General features: G+C 38.3%; 1 long non-coding RNA gene across 3 annotated transcripts in view; it reads left to right on the top strand.

Annotated features, from left to right (window-relative positions):
* Nucleotides 1–20,082, top strand: part of LOC116442872 — a 49,210-nt gene extending 29,128 nt beyond the window's left edge. For 2 of the 3 annotated variants that reach the window (XR_004239674.1, XR_004239673.1), the window contains one exon: nt 19,292–20,082. This is a non-coding gene — a long non-coding RNA (uncharacterized LOC116442872). The remainder of the gene's footprint in view (nt 1–19,291) is intronic. The other variant, XR_004239675.1, reaches the window with a different exon arrangement.
* Nucleotides 20,083–20,530: the final 448 nt, after the last annotated feature.

The following is a 20,530-nucleotide window of genomic DNA, read 5'->3' on the forward strand; positions in this document are numbered from 1 at the left end:
TCATTTATGGGTGGTGGAACTGGTGAGTCCTAGACCCTTTCAGCTAGTTCCAACCAGACTTTGAAGCTCTTTCTTATCTCACAGACATTTTGCAGAACTACATAATGGTTGAGGTTGGAAAGGGCCTCTTGAGATCCACTAGTCCAACCCTCCTTCTAGAGCGGGTTCACCTGGACCAGGTTGCACAGAATTGTGTCTAGGCAGGTTTTGAATATTTCATTGGAAGGAGACTCCTCAACTGCTCTGAGCAGTGTGTTCCGTTGCTCTGTCACCCTCAAATAAAGGCATTTTTCGTCATATTCAGATAGAACTTACTGTGTTTCACTTGGTGCCTATTGCCCCTTGTCCCATCATTGGGTACGACCGAACTGAGCCTGACCCCATCCTCTTGACATCTGCCCTGAATATAGTTATGTGCATTGATCAGATCCCCTCTCAGTTGCCTCTTCTTCAAGCAGGCCCAACTCTCTCAGCCTATCCTCATAAGAGGATAGCATTGCTCTTGAATAATGCTCCATTCCCCTTGTCATCTTTATAGCCGTCTGCTGGACCCTCTACAGTAGTTCTTTGTTTTCTTGATGTGACATCAAGAATCTTCTTGCACATAGTTTTATCTGCTTGTTTGGGGATGCGCATGTGTGTGCGTGTTTGTGTGTGACTGAGGTTAATTCATTTTTTCTCATTTCTACTTGCTGGTCACCATCCATACCTGTTCATACCACACTCCAGGTTTTGATAGTGGCTACCATGTAGCTGAAAATGAGCTGGGCTTTTAAGGAGCTTGCCTGTACTGGACATTTTGTTGGCTGTTATAGGATGATGAGGGATTGTCTTGGCCTAGTAAAAGGTATTTGTATTTGTTAGATGGAAAAAAGACAGTAAAACCTTCTAAAAGTTAACATGTTGGATTTATGTGACTACAGAGGATCACAAGAATGCTTTGGTCATAAAAGTAAGGAACTTTTAATGAGACATTTTTGAAGTTAGGCAGTTTGGACTACAGTTTTAATATCCTTAGTGAAGTCATCATGGTTTTAAAATAATTTAATAAGTTTATTGTGACCGTAACACATTACTAAAATAGAATTATGTAAAAATAAATGAATGAAATAAGATATTAAATTATGAAATAAGATATTCTAGAAGAGCTGTGGAATATAAGTATATAAGCAAAACAGTTTCACTTTTATAATGCTTAAGAAATAATTCTTCAGACTTTTTCCCAAGATGACACCTTTGCTTTCTGTGGATCAACTTGTCTTGTCAGTGTAAAGATGCTGTGTCTTTAAACTACTATTGATGTCATGGTTTAGGAATGTCATTCCCCAATTTAGTGTTCCCACTGAAACACTGCAAACCATGTGCCACTCACTCATTCCCCTGTCCCCCTCTCTCTCCCCTGTGGCAGGATGGAGAGAAGAATTGGAAGCACAAAAGGTAAACATCGTGGGTTGAGATAAGAGCAATTTACTGGAAACAGCAATGAAATTAATAAAAAAACCTACAACGAACTGTAACAATGACCATATCAAACATGAGCGCTCACCACACGGAATCCCAACACCCAACCACTCCCTTCACCCCACTATGTTAGGAACCCAGAAGGGTCCCCTTCCCCCACACCTGGAAATTATATGAGGTGGTATAGAATAACCTCTGGGTCTTGCCCATGCCACTCCTGGTTACTGCAAAAACTAACCCTGTCCTTGCAAGAACCAGGACAAATGGGGATGAGAAACCTCTTGCAGTGCCCAACTTCCAGTCTACTTCTGGAGTTATTTTTAGTGAGCAGGCACACGTGACTACCAAATGTACCAAGTGTCCATTAAACTTCATACAATCTCAGTTGGATCTGGTGGTCAAAAGTCTTTGACATCTCTGTGACTTCCACTGTTGTTCCAGATTTGGTTGAAATTGTCCAAGAGGTTGAAAAATTACCAGGGAAATCGGGGTAATAGTTGAGTGAATGGATAATGAGCTTGCATAAGCCTCATTTCCTTAGGATATAATACAACAAAATGATAAATCTGCTGGATGGGAACATCTTCAATATTTAGCAGTATAGATGTTTTGTTTCAATTGTTAATCTTACTGCTAGTTTGTGGAGAGACGTTAAGTTTGCTTAACAGAAAATACAGCTAATCAGTCTTCATCATGCTTAGTTTTTTCTTCGGAAAACACCTAAGAGTTAAACTGAAAACATTCTGTCTCAAGTTATCTGTAGTTAGCATTTCTGATCAGAACATCCAGTTCTTTCTTCTCTCTTTCCTTTTAAAATTATGTTTTTATTTCAACCACTTTCTACCAGCAGGCAAAGCTGCTGTTACACTGTACCCAGCTGTGAAATCAATATGATTTTCATTACAAAGATAACAGAAACTCTCTTAGAAAGACTGTGAATTGCCAAAGGTCAAATAACAGTCAGTGGCACAGCTTAGAATTTAGATGCACTAATTAAAAAATCCTGTGGTATAAATATATTAATGAAATGCACCCTGAGAAATGTTTGCATTTAAGATGGCAACAATTTTAAGGTATTACATTGTTTCTTTAATTACTGTAGTTCATGTAAGTCACATCAAAATGTGATGGATTCTTTCTCTGGTTTATGATAATTTCTTATAAAAATAGGTATTAGCTCTTGTTTCCTTTTTTAATTCACAAATATTTGAGCTTGATTAGATTAGAAAGTGTAACAGGCACAGAAGTCAGAACATATCTAGTAAGATTTCTGTCACATTGAACTCTAAAAATTACATATATGCCAAATGAATGGGTGCATCAGTTATTTCTGTGATATATGACTTAATTAGGAGCAAGAGGAAGTACACCATCAAACTGAAAGCAGCACTTGAGTATTTCAGCCAAAGCAGCCAGTTCTATTTAAATTAAAATCAGCATTTTAAAATAAATGTTATTACTCTTCCCAAGACCATCCTTGATCTCTTCTTTTAAACCTCAATTTTTCCGGCAGTTAAGTTACATTTGCCTTATTACAGATGAAAATATCAGGAAATAAATTTTTTCCTACTTGTATTTTTTTGACATTCCTCTCTTACATCTCTCTATTTTTATTTCAATTCTGCCTTTTCCGTGCCATGTGCTAAAACAGTAAACTCAGATTGCCAGTTATTGTGGGTTTTAATAGAAAAAGTTCCTCACCTTATAGCTGAGGGGTTTTTGCGTTACTGTGCTCCCTCTGCTGGATAGTGCCTGTTAATTTTTTATTCCCTGAGCTGTACTAGTATCCATGTTCTATAAACAAGCCATCACACTGCTTTAAAGAAAGGGGCATAAAAAGTAGAAACGTGTCCTTTTGGTCTCAGATAACATGGCAGGTAACATCTGTAGGCTAGGAAAAATCCTGTTGTCTGGCAGCTTCGAAAAGCCTTCAGCAGACATTTGAGGAATAATAATTTACTATCTCTTGAGCAAAACCAGATGGACACTAAATAACCTTCTTTCACTTGTATGACTTAGAGAGGGTGGTGTTGGTTCTCATACTTTGGTAAGTACAACAGTATCCTCAGATACCTCTGCAGTGGTATTAGTGTCTCAGTCTTAGTGGCATGGTTCTCATAACTTGCTTCATCCTTTGTTGAATCTTACAGAGTCACTGCTGGGCCGGCGTTTGAGCAGTGGAGAAAGCAAACATGCTCTCATGCTCAATGCCAGCCCTACAGCAAGGTGGCGAGAACACAATCCTTTCCTGTCTCCACTGCAAAAAGGAGGAAGAGCAACACTCCAGTTTTGTTTCTAGAAGTGATTTTGGTCTTTGTGGCCTTTGACTTCACAGGGTGTTTTGGGCTTGTTATCCTGGTCACCTTTCTCCCACTGCTGTCAGACAGTGAACCTGGCTTTGTCTGTCCTTCCTTCCTTCCTGCTTTCCTTCCTTCCTGCCTGCCTGTCCCCCTCCCTTCCTTTCTTCCTTCCTTCCTAGCGGGATGTGGCTTGGGTGGGTACACCCAACATAACTGATTCAGTGTCACAGTTCTCTCTCAACTGATCCTGGAATCTCCTGACAATCCCCCCAGGGGCCATCCACGCTTCCCGTGGGGCACTGCCCAGCTCAGGCAGCCCCTGTGTTCCCCAACCTCCCAGCATTTCTCTCTGTGGTGGTTGACCCAGTTGGTCCTATGGAAAGGACATCTGGAAACTCAACATCCACTTCAGTTGCAGGTGACTTTCTCCAACTAAGCTGCTTCTTCCCAGATCTTGAGCCATGGTCTTTCCAAAGAAGCTGGATACCTTTGCAGTTTCCTTCAAATTTAATGTAATGTTATAAATGCCACTGCATATTAGTAACAACAAACTGGGAATATTTTTTTTAACTTGGCATGGCTGCCCTTACAGATTAGTTCACATCTCTCCCATATTTTAAAATAGATCAGGCTGGTAGCCTATTCTTGAAAATAGACAGAAAATTGCCAATTTCTAGGGGAAATAACTACTTTGTTTAATTTACCATTTATTTAATTTGCCATTATTATATAATGGTAACTTAAATATAGTTATTTACCATTAATATTTATTTAATTTAGCATTGTAATATAATGGTAATTACTTCACTCCTAGTTCAGCTAGGAGACTTATTTTGGGAAAAGGCATTATGGGCGAATTCTAGTTAAGAATTTTTTTCTAAGGTCAGTTTTAAATTTCAATATCTGGATATATAAATTAATGTTCAAGGTCTTTAAATCTCCCAAACAGTCCTATAGTGAAGTAATCAGCATAAATATCTTCTCTGATTCCCACTAATAAATAAAAACAACTTACATCTACATATACACTTTCTTTTACAAAAGAAGGTGCTTTTAAAAACCACTTTTAAAAGAAAAAACTGGTTAGAAGAATAAATCTCCAGTTCCCAAAACCTTCAGTTCTTCCTGTTCAAGAAGAAAAGACATGCTTGGGACATTCTTCTTTTGCTAAAATAGTAAAAGCTTTTGCTGTTGAATAAATATTCTTCCTTAATTTATCAAGGCCTAAATAAAATCAGCATTACCAATTGCAGGACAGCTTGTCCTAGGGTCAATTGATGACAGTTCTGCTGGTGGTGGGGCTGGGCTGAGGAGGCTGGGAAGGACTTCTGCAAAAGAGACCCTCTATGTAGGAGCTTCCAGGATCAGGTAGGAAATCTTTGACCTCCAATGTCCATTGAGTTATAGCAACTAAAACACTTGACAGTTCTTGTCTCAGCAAGAGCATGCACCATATGCTTTGGGAACATTCCCAAGCAGAATATTATCCTCCTAGTGCCACAGCAACCTCAATAATACTCCAGTTACCTGTTCAGTGGGACTAGTCCAGCATCCCCTGAAGTCAGTGAGGAGAAGTTGTCTTTAGGATGCTTGAATAAAACCTTAGATTAAGTTTGCATAATTTAACTCACACCACAGGAATTATTTTCCAAAGTTTTAAATGCTTGCTTATTTGCCAGTTTCTTTATTCCAACCTACTTGTTTTCCTCCATTTTATGAGGAGCAGTGGTGTGAACTGGAAAAAAGAATATGTTTTTGAGGACTTTGTGTACATTGCTGCTATTTTCTGAAGTTTTTCCGGAGAAGGACTAGACTAAACTTGCATTGGAATTTCATATGATATGAACTCAAGTGCAAATATATATGTTGAACAGTTTTTCTCTCCAAATATGTGACCACTTCATGGGAAGAATTGTGGAAATTTCATAGTTGATGTGGATAAAGAAAGTGCCAGTTTAAGCTGTTGTAGTTCTCACTCAAGTCCAGTCATTCTTTGTTGCTCTCTAGCCACACAATAAATTTAATAGAAAAATAATCTTTTGCAAAGTGTGTTATTATATGTAAGAGAAGAAGAATTGGTATTTGCCAGAAAGAACTGCCCCTCAGGTCCCAATATTTTTCCAGACTATGTTTCATCACATGTTGGAAAATTTTCTTTTCACTCCTATGCATTTTAACAGGAGTTTTGATTTTTTGGGGGGGAAAAAAAAATAATTGGACATGTGGGAAGTGAGAAAGAATGAACCTACAAGCTATACAGACAAAAGATACTATTTCACTTAAATATATTTATGGTAGTGGGAGGGAAACTTAGATCAAGCAAGAAGAAAAGACTGAAGAGGATCTACTCCAGATTCCACTGGTGTGGTAACATCTGCTATCACAGTATCCAGCTTTTGGAATTAAATATTGATAGAAATAAGTGAACAAAAGACTGAGTAAACTGAAGTGTGTGTCTTGCCTTTGTAAAGTGCTTTTTTTCAGCATCTGGAGCACCAGAATCAGCACCCTTTTATACAATTAATAGTACTAAATAAGGACATCAGCTGACAGGAAATAAGAAAGTTCCTATGGCAACTAAAAATAAGCACAGGAGGAAAAATGCATCAAATGCTGTCAGCAGACAGCATAAAAGGTGGCTACATGTTGATAATATAATACAAGCAGAATTAAATCCTGCTTGTAAGCATATACATTTTAATTGCTTTTACTGGTACTTTGTTTTGTTTTGGTTTTTTTTCCCTCAAATAGGACTGTGATACCTAGGTTACAGAGTCTATTTACCAATATCTCAGATTCGTTTGCTGGCATAGGATCCTGTTTTTAAAGCCTATGAAACACAGGGACAGAGCCCTGCATCTTCAGGAGAGCAGCTGTATCCCCTCAGATTTGGATGCTGCTTAAGAAAGCCTTTGGGTGCTTCAAGTCTCGTGCACCTCTGGCACTTTCTCTCCATGTTACTCTTTGGTTCCTGCATACAAAATGTTTGAGAAACATTTTGGGTAGAAGTAGAATGTCTGATAGAGCTGTGACTTGTAGAAGAAATAGAGCTGTACACGTCATGTAGACACTACTTACATTTGCTTAAAGTTACACTCAGCTTGAGAAGCTGTAGATGATAAAATCCCTGGTGGAGGGGAAACCTGAGTGTGCAGCTGCAATGCTGAGGCCATGTGCAAGCTGTTCCTTTCATCTCAGTGGGGGAACTGGTTTTAAGGACAGTTTAACTCTTGAAAATCCTGAGTTATTTGTTTTTCCTTCCTATCTGATCTTCCTACCTTCACCTCTCATAAAAACTGAAACCAAACCCCCTCCCACCCCTACCAGACGTGTGCATGGCAGAGAATGTTGCATCTCTTCCCCTTTGCTGTCAGAAGTTGTTGTTGCCCTTGCAGACACATCCAGGCTCCCCTTTCTGATGCACAGATGTTTTCATAGTAGAACTCTTCTGCTGAGCAGCACAGGACCCTGCCAGAGTGGCTCTGTTCACCACAGCTTGGGGGGGGGAGACAAACCCACTATCAGTTTCTTGACTAGCTCAGGAAACTTGGTTTCTGAGACAGAATGTTCAGCCCTGCAGGTAGCAATGGAATGGTATTTCTTGCCTATTATTTCTATCCTGTTAAGTGATAAAAATGTGAGAGAATGCCAAAGCAAGACCAGAAGTAAGAACTGGGAGAAATGTGGTCAAACTGCCTTAATGCCAATAGAGGCTCTTATATTTACTCAGGACTTCTGTAATTTCTGATTTTTTCTCTATGTCTCTTTTGATTGCTGGCTCAAATTTTGAATTCAGTACTCAAATTGTAAAAGGAATTCCATTGTTCCAAAGACAACTTTGTTTTCAGTTTTAATATTATACAACTCAGAGGACCTTCTGGGGCAAGCCCACTCCTCACCTATGGTGAGCAGCTATGTCATATAATTGCTTCCACAGAATCAATTTGGACATGTATGCTTCCCAATCCTGTTGTTCCATGCTTATATGGTAGTATATTAGATGTAACCCATCATTATGTGACTCAGGCTGCAAGTCGACACAGGTAACCACAGGCATGTGGAGTATGAACAGATACAGGCACTGATACTATTATAGCTTACTCTGCAGTTTGGATGTGTACAGGCTGTTGTGAACAATACCCAGCCCTCTATGGACTATACTTGCACTGCCTGCAAGTCACCACGTGCACAACTCCAGAGAAATTTAGGAACAGATCATTAGGTAGTCCACAAACAAAACATCAGAAACTGGGTGATAGAGTCACTCAAAGGGAATCACTTTCTCAAACTGGCTGACAAGAACAAGCGTAAACACGTTGTGTTTTGCTCTGATGTAATTAGAGCAGCAAAGAAATTAGCTGTCTTCTGACTGAATAAAGGTGGATACTACATGTAAATACTCCAGCAAACAAAATGCTTCTGAAATTATCGGAACCACAATGTCACTGTAAAGGGAAATTGCACATTATATTAACAGAACAGAAATACAGGGGATGGCAGCTGAGTGTTGGCAATTACCTTTATATTCATAACAAACTCATTGTCATTCATGTCGTGTCTACCAGGGCAGAGCAGCCTGTGTCCACGGGAGCTGCAGGCCTTGTGATAGGAAACATTTGGTCTCTGAGGCACCCGTTCCTGGTAGCACTGTCAGGCAAGTACAGCCTGAAGCGGGAGGCAAGGCACAACCTGTTCTGTCCTTTCCTCCTGTCCATGAGTACTCTGTGCTCTTCCACAGCTAGAGGAACTTATTGGCCACTTCCTGGTGCTGCTACAGAGCTGGGTAATTGCAGTGATTACAGTGATCAGATTACAATGAATTTTCCTACTGTGCTTGTGAAGTGCTGCAGGTCATCCCACCTTTTCATGGCAGATGGTCGATTTGCTGAGTGTATGAATGGGTACTGCAGGACTAATCCTCTTTCCTACCCCGCCTCAGCTAGGTTATATTCTTCACCTTGTGTGAACTAGCAGGGCAGTAAAACAGACAGCATGTCTACTTTGTGCAAGTTAGACCTGACATTTAGTTTATGCTCTCATGTTCAACAGCTCTCTGCTGAGTTGAAATAACAGCAACCAATGACAAGCAAAAAGAGCATCAGCGACCTCATAATTTTTGTTCCTTAGTTGAACAGATATTCTTCATTGAAGAATCTAAAGACAAGTATTAAGAAAGAAATAGAGGAAACTAAACATATAGTCTGAATGTTTGCCAAGCTTTAAAGAATACATTGGGATGTTGGGTTTTGTTTCGGTTTTTGGGTTTCTAAAATACATTTTAAAAGTAGAAAATGTCAATGTATCCCTTACAAAATTAGTTTAGTTGTAACACAGAATTAACTAAGGTGTTGTACTTATACCTGTAAGGCTTATATTAAAGGCTGCTTCTAGTGGCTCAGAACACCATTGCTGAAATGCTGACTGCTCAAAATGCCAAAATTTATGGAGGTTTAGGTCTTAAAAATATCTACAAATCACAAAAACCAGTTTTCATTTGAAAAATGTGCTTCAAACAGTTGAAGTGCTAAAAGAATTTCGGAAGTCTTATTTGTGGAAGAGCTAAATGAAATGTCTTTCCTCTCTGCTGTGACATTTGTCATCTTTTGTTCTAATAAAGTCCACCTCCACTGGACCTGGTGAACTTCTTGGTAACATAAGTATTTGGTTTACCTACGCTGATGCAAAGATTTCTCTTCTAGCAACAGCAACAGCTCTTTTGGCAAGTTCAGTCAGATTAGTCTGTCCAGCACTGGCCACTGAGTAGACCCAGAAGATGAGAGGGAGCCTGCATTGATTATCACTATTTTAGCAGAGTCCATTGTTGAAACTGTGTGTCTGGTGTAGGACAGGGAAGGCAGAGGCACTCACACAAGGTCTGAAGTTCAGCTAACTCCTGCTGACCAAGAATGTGAACAAACTCCTAAAAGAGAAACACTTTTCAGCTGGAAAGAAGTGAAAATGGGGGGGAAAAAAAAGGAGAAAACGGGAATGCCTTTCTAATATTAATGTGTAGTGTAATGTATTTTTCCTTTATAGAGTGACTGGTGTTCTGACAACTTCATAGTAATAGATCTCATTTAGTGGATCACTTGCAGATTATGAATGGCAATTCTCTTTGTTTCATTGATGAAAATTTCAACAAATTTTTATATAATAAAGTTACATTAGTTGTTTGCAGATAGTATACTTGGAATAAAACATTTTATAGTGAATTTGTGAGCACTTGGAACAAAAACTTATGAAATAAAATTGGACGGACAGTGTACATACAAGAAGTCAGTCTGTGTTGGTACAGGAGATTGCTCAGAAATTGAAGGAAATTCTGAAATTGGTGGGTCAAATGTTCTCTTGGCATAGTCATCCTGTTCTGTTGGAATTAACTTTTCTCATTAAAAACAAATGTAAAATTTTGCATGAAACCGTTTTTCAGCTAATTTAGAGAAGGATCTTTCATGTGCTTGTTCCTAAGGAATGCAAAGCACTTTTGGCTACTACTGATATGAAAGTCAAAGTTGTTTAGTACCTCACAGGACAGAGCTAAGAGTAATCAGGGGCGATTGCACATTCCTGGCACCTCAGGCGATGAAGTAATGTCTTCTACGTAGTGACCTGCAATACTCAGTAAATATAGCTGTCTCACAGGAAACTCATTGCATATGTTTAACCTGAGAATAATCAGAAATATTTTATTTTATTTGTAAATTAAAAATATGAATTCATTGCATCTTCAAAATTAAGAGTACTTTTCTTTTTGAGTACATAGATTTTTTCCTTGCTCAACATGTTTCTGTTTCTTCAGCAAGTATAATTTGGAAGAGGAAAATAATATGACTGATGCAATAAAATCAATCATGCTAGAAAATGTAATATTCAAAAAGTTCTTTGAATATTCTGGAAAAAAATCTGAGCAATGACAAAATGTAGTGCAATGATTAGTACTCATTTGCCATATTGAAGGCAGAAATATGTGGTAGTTTAATTTTACTCATAATTATAAATGGCTCTTGACATCACTGGAAAGTCCAGCTATACCACAGCTTTTGAGATAACCAGGTTATGTTGTACATGCAGCTTAAGACGCATGTGGCAGAAGGGCATGTGACCTGCATAAGTCACTGTCCTGCGCCCAGTGCAGCACATATCATTTGCATCACACAGAAATATTTATCATTTTATGTTAATATATAGTAAAGAAATTTTTCAAAGAAGTAGTGTTTGAAATCTTCTTATTGTAAGTCACTGGATTAATTTATTAAGCATGGGCTCTAAATCCCTGTTCCAAGTTCAGGCCCTTTAAGGGTAGGCACGCAGGGGTAATGAGTGCCTGGAATCTTCTGGTTACAAAGGGCACAGGACAGAGGGCAAGCTGCCAGAAACCTCCATTTTTTTAAAGGCTGTGATGACAAGAAGGATGAAAACCTTTGGGGCTTATATCTGTAATCAGCTACTGATGGTTTGAGCTGAGGAACAGGGGCTCCAAGGGTACCAGCTTGCCCAGTGAGGGGCATGAACTGGTAGAAAGGAGCTAGGAAGCCCTTACCCCCTTTTAGCAGTCTGGTCCCTCAGATGGCACAGGCTCCTTGGACTACCCCTGCACTGCTAAACAAAGTGAGACCAGAGAAGATGCTTGACCCTTTGACCACTGGGAATAGGCTGCCCATGTCCACCCTTAGCTCTACATCTTTTCCAGCTGCCCAGTGGCATTCCTATGACCCCAGCTCAGGGCTGCTGTCTGAAGTGATTCTGTTGCCTTGCTGTGAGCTGAAGTTGCACCTTGGGTTCCCAGGGCCATGGCATGGTACAGGGACGGTGGCCAGTCTTCTGGGACAATAGTGGGGGCCATGTCTGGTGGAGGTAGTGGTGGGGATGCTGGAAACATTAAATAGTGTGGGTGATCTCCAGCCTGGAACCTTGGCCCTCTTATTTAGCAGGTAAGAGACTCTTAACCAAAGTCTTGGGTAAAGGTTTAGCCTGACTTTTTTTTCAGCTCTCATCTTGTGTTCATGGAAAACCTGCTGTTAAAGAGGACCGCTTTGTGAAATTGCATCAAAGATGGATTTTTACTCTTTGTCATTGGATTGTATTTCAGTGCTAAATCACATCAGCTCCAGAAAGATGTCAGGAAAAAGTGGAAAACATGTCACTGCTGTCATCCCAAGTTTTGTTTGCAGTTCTTTACATTAAACCTCTGATTTCTGCAGGAATTTTGAGGTTGATCTCATTCTTGTCTATTCTAGGTTTCAGGAATGTATTGTTAGGTACTAAATCAGATCTTGGTTTTGCTTGTAGTATGTTTATGTATTGTAAAATCATCTGGTCTAAATGGTGCTCCTAGGGAAGCATATAAGCACTTCAAACGATAAGATTATAATTTTCATTGTAGCCATTTTGCATTTTGTTACTATTTGCATGTGTTAACATTATGGATTTTTAAAAATGTCAAAAGGACACAAAGTTTAAAAAATCAAGCAATAAAACATAATTCAGTTTCTTTCTGGCAGTAATCTGTGTAATTTTAACTAGCTTCCTTTGGGTTTATGTACTGTGATCAATCTTTAATTAAAAGAACACACACTATTTTTTTGTTCTTGTCAATGAACCTCTTCTACTGGGACTCTTAAAGTCAGACACCTGGCATGGAAACATGTTTCATATATATGGTCCATAAATGAACTCAGTATTTGGTTTTATCATTGTCTTCATGGAGCATCCAATGCTGATTCATTTCACATCGTGCAAGACTGATGTAATGGAGAATTATTTGTTTCCTTACGACCATTTCTTTCATGTTCCTCATTAGTGTACTCAGCTGTTCCACAAGCAGTAATGAACTTCTTGCCATACTCGTTTGCTGCAATGAAGACTATTATTAGTCCCATTTTTCAGATAGTAAGCTGAAGCAGATGAATATGAATACTAACTTTAAGTACAAATTTTGGACATGGAGTAAAAAACCAATAGACAACTATTCTTCAGACTTTACTAGCTCACAGTACAGCACTCCCCAATGTCAGATGTGGGTGTGAGAACCCCACACTTCTGCAAGACCACCATAGTCTTCTGCTTGAGCTGATGAACAGCTAAGGGCCTGAGAAAGGATGCTTTGCAGAATGCCTTTGTGAAGTTAGCTAGATAAAAGGTCTAGAAAGGAGACTCATGCCTTTCCCTGACCAACCGCAGGGAGTGGTCCCATTAATGCAACCATCTTGTGTAACCTCCACCTTAGTTTTTTGTCTGTCTTCTGGCACAGCACAGCTGGGAAAAGCAATGGTAGAGACTTAGAGTGTAGGCTTAGCCTGTTTTATCCTGGGGTCAGAAAGAAAATAGGCTTAGCATGGACAGAATCCTTGGAAATGCTATTTATCAACTGCTACTAAGCATATGCATTTAGATATTTTCTCAATTAATTATAACTTGGCTACATTTGAGCATTGTACCCATCCATCCATGTAGATGCACAACAAAAGACTTATCCATCACACAAAGACTATTCAATGCCAAATTTCACTTCCTTGCCTCAAGACATCATACTGCCAGAAATTATTGACAAAACTGTTGTAGTAATCACTGGTAAATAGCATGATTGGCAAATAAGATATTTTCTGCTGATTTTATTATTGAAAACAACTGGACAATTTATGCTAACTGTCTTTTGGAAATCAGACATGGAACATTTCAGCCCCAACAGTTAAATTCTGGAAGAGTTTTTAATGACTGAAATGAAGGGTTTCTAATGGGAAGAGTTTGGCAGCATTAACTACAAAGAGCCTTCACCGTTCAGTCCGCAGTTGCTTCTTCCAAATTGTGAGTTGCAAATTACCTCCGCCCCTAATTCTTGCCAGAGTTACAGTCCCTGATAAGAGCACCCAGAAGTTTTAATTTTTTTTTACTTGGATCATGGGGGTAGAGAGGTTGAGTAGCTCTAGTGTGTAGTATCTGTATGAATACCCCACTACTAAATGCATATACAGAAGTATTTGAGGACAAATTAAGAAGCAGGAATTATTTGTATATACAAGGTACACAATGCCTGTAATGAAATTTTTCTGTTTATTCATCTTTCTGGAATGAGTAGGAATAATGTTATCTGTTATTTGCATAGCTGATAACTTCCAGGTCTAGAATCAGTGTAAGGTATTTACAGTTTTGGTTTGGTTTGATTTTAGTCATATGAATTTAATGTGAAAAAGATGCAGACTTATGTTAATATGAGTCCTGCCACAAATAAAAAAACCAGTGTGTACTTGTCAGGGCAAATAAATTATAAAGAGCATATACAAAGGAGTATGTATGATTGTGGTACAAATGGTTTGGGTTTTTTTTTACTTTGCTCATCGAAATACAAAGTATAACAATGCCATAACTTTTTTACAAAGTTTATCATTCTGGTAGCATGGGCTTAAAAAGAAAGCCAAAGGGCCTCATCTTTGAAGTTTTTCTTTAGCTTCAGGTAAAGACAATGCTTTTTAGAATCCATGCAGGAACGATTTTAACAATGTGGGATTAAAATGGACTTACTTTTACATCTTTGGGAATTGTCAGTCACTTAGTACCTGTTTATTTCACAGTCACATTCCGATTACAACCTGTCCATAAAAGTTGAAAAATACAGCATGAAAGACATTATTATGTATTGAGGCATTCATCAGAATATTTGGTGTGTGTATTCGGAAGGGGGTGAGGAGGCACATCAGCAAGGAAGTGTTTTTCCTTAACACTTGCAAGACATGACCCCGTGAACTTCTTGTGACTGGGAAGATTACGCCAGCACATTGCATAAAACAGATTTGCGCTATGAGCACGGTCATCCCCCAAGTGCAGGTGTCAGGGGACAATAGAAAAGCTAGATTTTTGTGATTGATAATACAGGATTGATTGGATATGCCGTAAGAGTCAACATCTTGAGTCATGTTTTACCAGTGTGGTGGTAAAATCATTGATATTTCAGAGTATTGATGTTTGAGAGTTCTGGCTAAGAAGTTTATCCTAAGTAAAAAGAACAGTCCTTTCAAATAGGAGCTTGCAGTCTGTTTGTTTCCCCTCCCCACTGCTAACTGAAGGTGATACAGGGTATGCCTGATAATACAGGCTCCACGTCCTCACCTTATTTACTGTGTTAGTCCTTCTTGGACTAATGGCGGCCAGCAAGCTACTGAAGTCTGTCCCTGTTGGAGATGGATACCTGAATTTGTTAACATCAAAATGACCGATTTTTCTCACCTCTCTTTTTTTTTTTTAATTCCCTGACACAGCCTATATTAGAATGATTACAGGCTGCAATCACTTAGCAGAGCATAAGGGAGCAGTGAGTGCAGTACTGTCCACATATTCTCTCCCTGTGATCACAGCTAATAAAGCTCCTGTCTGACCTGTTCCAAACTGTACTTGTGTTATTACACACTTGGATTATCCAGATCTCCCACTCCAACCTGTAGCCCCAAACTTTTATGGTAACAAGGTTTTCACTATAGAAAACAAGAAAGTCACTTGTATATTAAAAAGAAAAATCTCCTTTGTTTTCCCCTTTTCTTCTTCAGTTGTAAGTCTTTTAGAGGTCTTTGATTGGTATTTCAGTAATCTTTATCTTCAAGAATTCAAGCAGCTCTTTTAGCCCAAAGGAACAACTTTTAAAGGTAGCTGTTTTTCTTAGCAAGACCACATCCACTCTGAACAGAAACATATTACTTGGTATTTATAATGTAATATTGTTTCTCTGAGTCATCATAATGAATCTGCATTAGTTTATTATCACTTAGACTCAGCCCCAACACATTATATAAATGATGTTGGGTAGCTTTGTATCTGAATACTAACGTCTACCACACCGCTTCTGTTGTTCTGTTCTGTGTTGCTTAAGGTAATAATTGCTGCTGCTGCTGGACTAGTGATGTTATCACTGTACACCACCTATAACTACACTACATCATCTGCTCAGACAGTATGGAACTGGGTGCATTTCAGATTTGTGGATATTATCACTTATGATTAAAATATTTATAGTCTCGAGGTACAACCCATAAACCTCAGAGTTCATGTTCATTCTTACCAACACAAAAAAGCCATCCTTTTTTCTTTAAACTGAAAGGTGTTTGTTTAAAATAAGTACACTTTTCTTTAAAAATGCTATTTATATTCATGGCAATGACAGTCTGTTCTAAGGCCTAATTTTGCTCTTACTATTCTCAGATGTTAATGAATTCAAAAGTGCATTTTGCCTAATAATATGTATTTCATTGAATAAATCTTTGCATTGTATAAGTCTTTCAGAAAAGAGGGTTTGTTTGCTGTGTTGTGGTTTGTTGGTTTTTTTTTTAATTTTGGAGCTTTTTCAGTTTCTGCTGTACTGGTTGAAGCTTTCCTGAGTTACTTCCAGTGGAATTTTTAGTTGTGAGTTGCAAACACAGTATTTTCTTCATTCATGTTATTTCATCTAAAGCTGATAGACTGAATTAAAAAAGCAGAAAAAGGAGTTCTGTCTTCCAGTTTACAAACAAACTCCAAAATGGACAAGAAAAACATCAGTTGAATCTGAAAATTAAAGAATATATGGACATATTTGTGACAATGTTCTTGCATGTATCGCTGCTTTTCAGAAGTGCCTCAGCATCTTAATGGCACTGATTTTGATGGGGAAAAAGCAGCTGGCCTACTGCAGTAATTCGGAAATCCCACGAAGTAATGAACTGCTTTATTAGGCAGCAGATACCTTTAGAAGTGAGGCCCAGGATGACCAGAAGCAATATGTTATTTCACTAACTACGATTAAAATTTCCTTTTCATAATAATGCAGTTTTAAATACAAAACATAGTTTAAAAGCTTTCTTTTTGTGAAACAGCAATAGAGGGTCATTTATTTTACCTGTACAAGCAATTTTAACAGGCTCTTCTTGTGTATTCTTAAAATTTTAGTTCCATCTTTCATCTGAATACTGCTTATAAAAATCTTAAAACAAAAATAATCACCAGGAAGTGTGTCCACTGCTATTATCTGGTATAAATATATATATATATATATATCTGTACAACTAGCCATCTGAAAAAATGTACATGGGACAGATGAAAAAAATATGAACAGGTTAAAAGTACCAAGTTCAATATAACTATAACTATAACTATAACGAAAATTGAACAAGATCATGCCAATCGATGAAAATGAAGCTTTGTGGTCTGCTGTGACAGTGCCCGTAGTTAGAGATGCTGTAGAATGCAGCCCAAGCAGGATTGGAGCCCAGCTGTGCAGCCAGTGAGCCAGGACACTGCCAGTTGCATCCCCCTGGGCACAGGGAGCACAGCCAGTCTGGGTGGTCTGCAGTATACACAGGCCTGTTGAAAAACAGGCCAATTTTCACTTTTTAGCTTCAAAAGGGTCTTCCTTTTTAGTAAATCACTCAGAGTTATTTTTAATATTTTATACTTACTGACATCTTTTTGGGGGCACAGAAAGGTAAAAATCAAGAGACATTTACTATTTATACAAATAATCCATGCTTATTGCTCATAAGGAGCAATTTAAAATGATAAATCATTATTCTATAAATCAGATATAGACAGACAACTTACTGGACTCCTTCCAACATACACTGAGACATGCACCAAAATATCAGAGTGTAATTACTTTCATTATGTATTCCAATTAATCTGAAAACAACTGAGTCTGTAAAGATCACATCCTGCTAATTTTTACTCACATAAATCCCAATATTATTTATAGAATTGGTTGTCCTCTGTTTACTTGATTAAAATGTGGACTAATCAGGCGCTGCTTTTCCAGAAATAGTTCTTGACTATGATAATTCGTCATCTTCTGAAATTTTCTTTATTTAGCCAAAACATAAATGCATATTTTACTTCATGGCAATACGTTAAACTTATGTCTGCTTTGGAACCAATGACTTAACTGAAAAAACCTAAACAAAAAGACCATTTTTAATATGCATCTGAAGGTATGGTGTCTTTTATGAACCCATGTTCTACTTCTGATATTCCGAAGATGTTTTGTTGTTTGACCATAGTGCTTTTCCAATAAGCATAATCAATTTTTTAATTTTGAAAATTATTTTGATAATGAATTCATCTTCACCTGTGACATTGCTTCAGTAACTCAGAAATGGATATGTGGCAGTTGTGGGCATATAACTGTCTCTGACTGTGTATTGTCAATGATTTAGACATTCTTCTTTGTATTTCAAAAGCAATGACTTTTCTGTCTTTATCATTTGTTTCAAAACCTGCTTCCTTCTTCCTTTAAAATGGAGATTCATTTTTGCATATTTGGAGTTCTCCATAAAGGGAAAAGAAATAGCATGAATCTTAAAATGTTGTAAGATAATAAAATGTTAGCTAAGAATATACTATTAATGTAGCATATTTTAATAAAAAACCTTTAGCTCTCATAAAGGATTGGAAAGTTAAAGGAAGAAGCTTGATTGCACTTCCCTGGAAAGTATATTATGAGTGATGGAAGAGAAGTGTATAGCAAAACCTAAGCTCTGAGATGATCAGATCAGGCCAAGAACTCTTCTCCACCCTTGGGGCAGTTGGGTTGGTGCAGACTTGATGGAGGTTGGGTGCAGTGTGTGGGATCGTGGCAGCCCTGCTTTGGTAGGTGGGCTCTTCCTGGAAAAGTGGTACCTGCACAGAGAAGTTCACTGAAGACAAAGGTGTCTTGCCTTGGTGGGCAGTGTGCACCAGGCTGTAGAGCTCTTCTGTGAAGGGAGGAAGGCTATAGCTTTTTTTTTTTAGCCTACTCCTAATCCCCCAGTTTCCTGAACACTGAATTAATTAATTATGTCTGTAATCCTCTCCTCCTCTATTAGTTTATGTCTTCTCTTCTGACCTTGTTCCTCCCTCTTGGCCCCTTCTTCACTGGCACCATGCTTCATTCAGTGCTTAATTACTCCTCTGCACTTAGTGTTTTGTAGTTTGGAGCCCGTGTTCTGTGTTTTGTCGTATTCTGGTAATGCAAATAATCCCCTTCCTTTGAAGGTATTTATATTCTCTGATCTCGTCTCCCCTGAGCCTTCTCTTTGGCAGACTATAGAAACTGAGTTTCTTCTGTCTAACCTAAGTCACTAGATACCTTTTAATGTTGTTTTCTCTGTATGTGTTTTCTGTAGTTTCATGGCACTTTCAAGCTGTGGGGAGCAGAGTAGACCCAAAATAAGAACCCTGTGCACTTACCTACCATAAAGCATGCCACAGCCTGTATTATATTTACAAAATAGCAGTGTACAATCACTCATCCCTCCTGAACTTTTACTGCAACTCTTCATGCGAAGGAAAGTATCAAGGAAAAGGGGTATTCATTAACCTATCAACAATTTGTTGATTTAAAATCTGTGCCCAGTCTAAAATCTGTAAGTCTGTTATTCACCATGCAAGGCAGTACTGAGACTGGATTGCTGTTTAGAGACCTTTTGGCCGTGCCTTGTCTAAACTGCACTGACTGAATACATTGATTTTAATGAAGTTATTTGTGGCTTGCATTGATTGATTTAGAGTCTTTGTGTTTCCTAAATATTTTCTTACAGGTGTAAAGTTGATGGAGAGTCTTGTGATTCATTGCAGGATACATTGGAGAAGATAACAACCAGAAGTCGTGAGGCTCCTTCATGTCCTGGATCCTTCTCAGCAAGAGACTGTGTAATAACTTACAGAATGACTTAATAGAAGAACCTATTTCCATAGGTACAGCGATCAGAAAATGTGCACTGGTCTCTGATGTACAAAGGTACTGTCAGCAAGCACTAATGCCTCAGCTGGTTTTCCTCTGTTATCTTGTCTGCTATTTATTTTTGACCCTGATGGTTTAATCAGTGCCATGTGAACTGAATGCTTCATGTACCTGGAGCTCACGGAGGGCTGCAACAGCAGGTTGCAAGAGGCTCATGGCAATGCCTGCCATTCAGCTCTGTGCAAACTGGTTTTATTGGAAATCATTTGTTACAGATAGATATCTCAAATCATCGATCATTTTAAATCCCTCTTTTGTCTTGCCTCCACTAGTCGTGACTCCAAAAGTTAAAGAATAAAACCTGTGCCAAAAAATACCTCACTTTTTTTCTGCATGTCTCATTGTTTAGTATTTCTGGAAAAATAGAAGTAAACTTAGAACAATTCTTCTTCTGGAATACTTGTTTATCTCAGTACCTCCTCTTTTCACTTTAATATAATAAGTAATAATTGCACCCCTTGGGTACATCCTGGCTGAGCTGTTTTCATTTTACTATGAAAAACTGTTTGAAATGAGAGGCTACAGATGCTTTAATACCAGGACCACAAAATGAGCTATCAATAAACCTCTATCATTCAAAAAAGCTAAGTGGTGCTAAGATTTATTAAATACCAAATATAATTTCACTGCTACCGAGTACCATAGCCCCATTCTGTTGCACTAAAAACAAAGGAGAAAATATAAAAATAATTAGCTTTATGCATTTGGAAATCTCATAGACCCCAAATAATAACTCTGGTCTTGACTTGAGTACTTGGTAGTACTCAAAGGATCTACCCTGTGCCACAAAATTTCCCAAGAATTTGCTGGTACTAGTAATGCTTAATGGCTTCGGTGGAACTAGAATTTCTCCCTAAGAAAGTTACTTTCTCCTGCTGTTATTGCAAAGTCCAAACCAAAGAACTTAATTAAAATTCCATTGTGCTTTCTAGCACAAATGATGATATGTTTTGTAGGCTTCTCCAGAAGAGGTAAGCAGCATGGGTGGATCTTCCCTAGTCCTCGCAGGAGAGACAACCTGGGAATCCCACAAGGT

Source organism: Corvus moneduloides, chromosome 4 (assembly GCF_009650955.1).
Source record: "Corvus moneduloides isolate bCorMon1 chromosome 4, bCorMon1.pri, whole genome shotgun sequence".
In the NCBI taxonomy this organism is placed as follows: domain Eukaryota; kingdom Metazoa; phylum Chordata; class Aves; order Passeriformes; family Corvidae; genus Corvus; species Corvus moneduloides.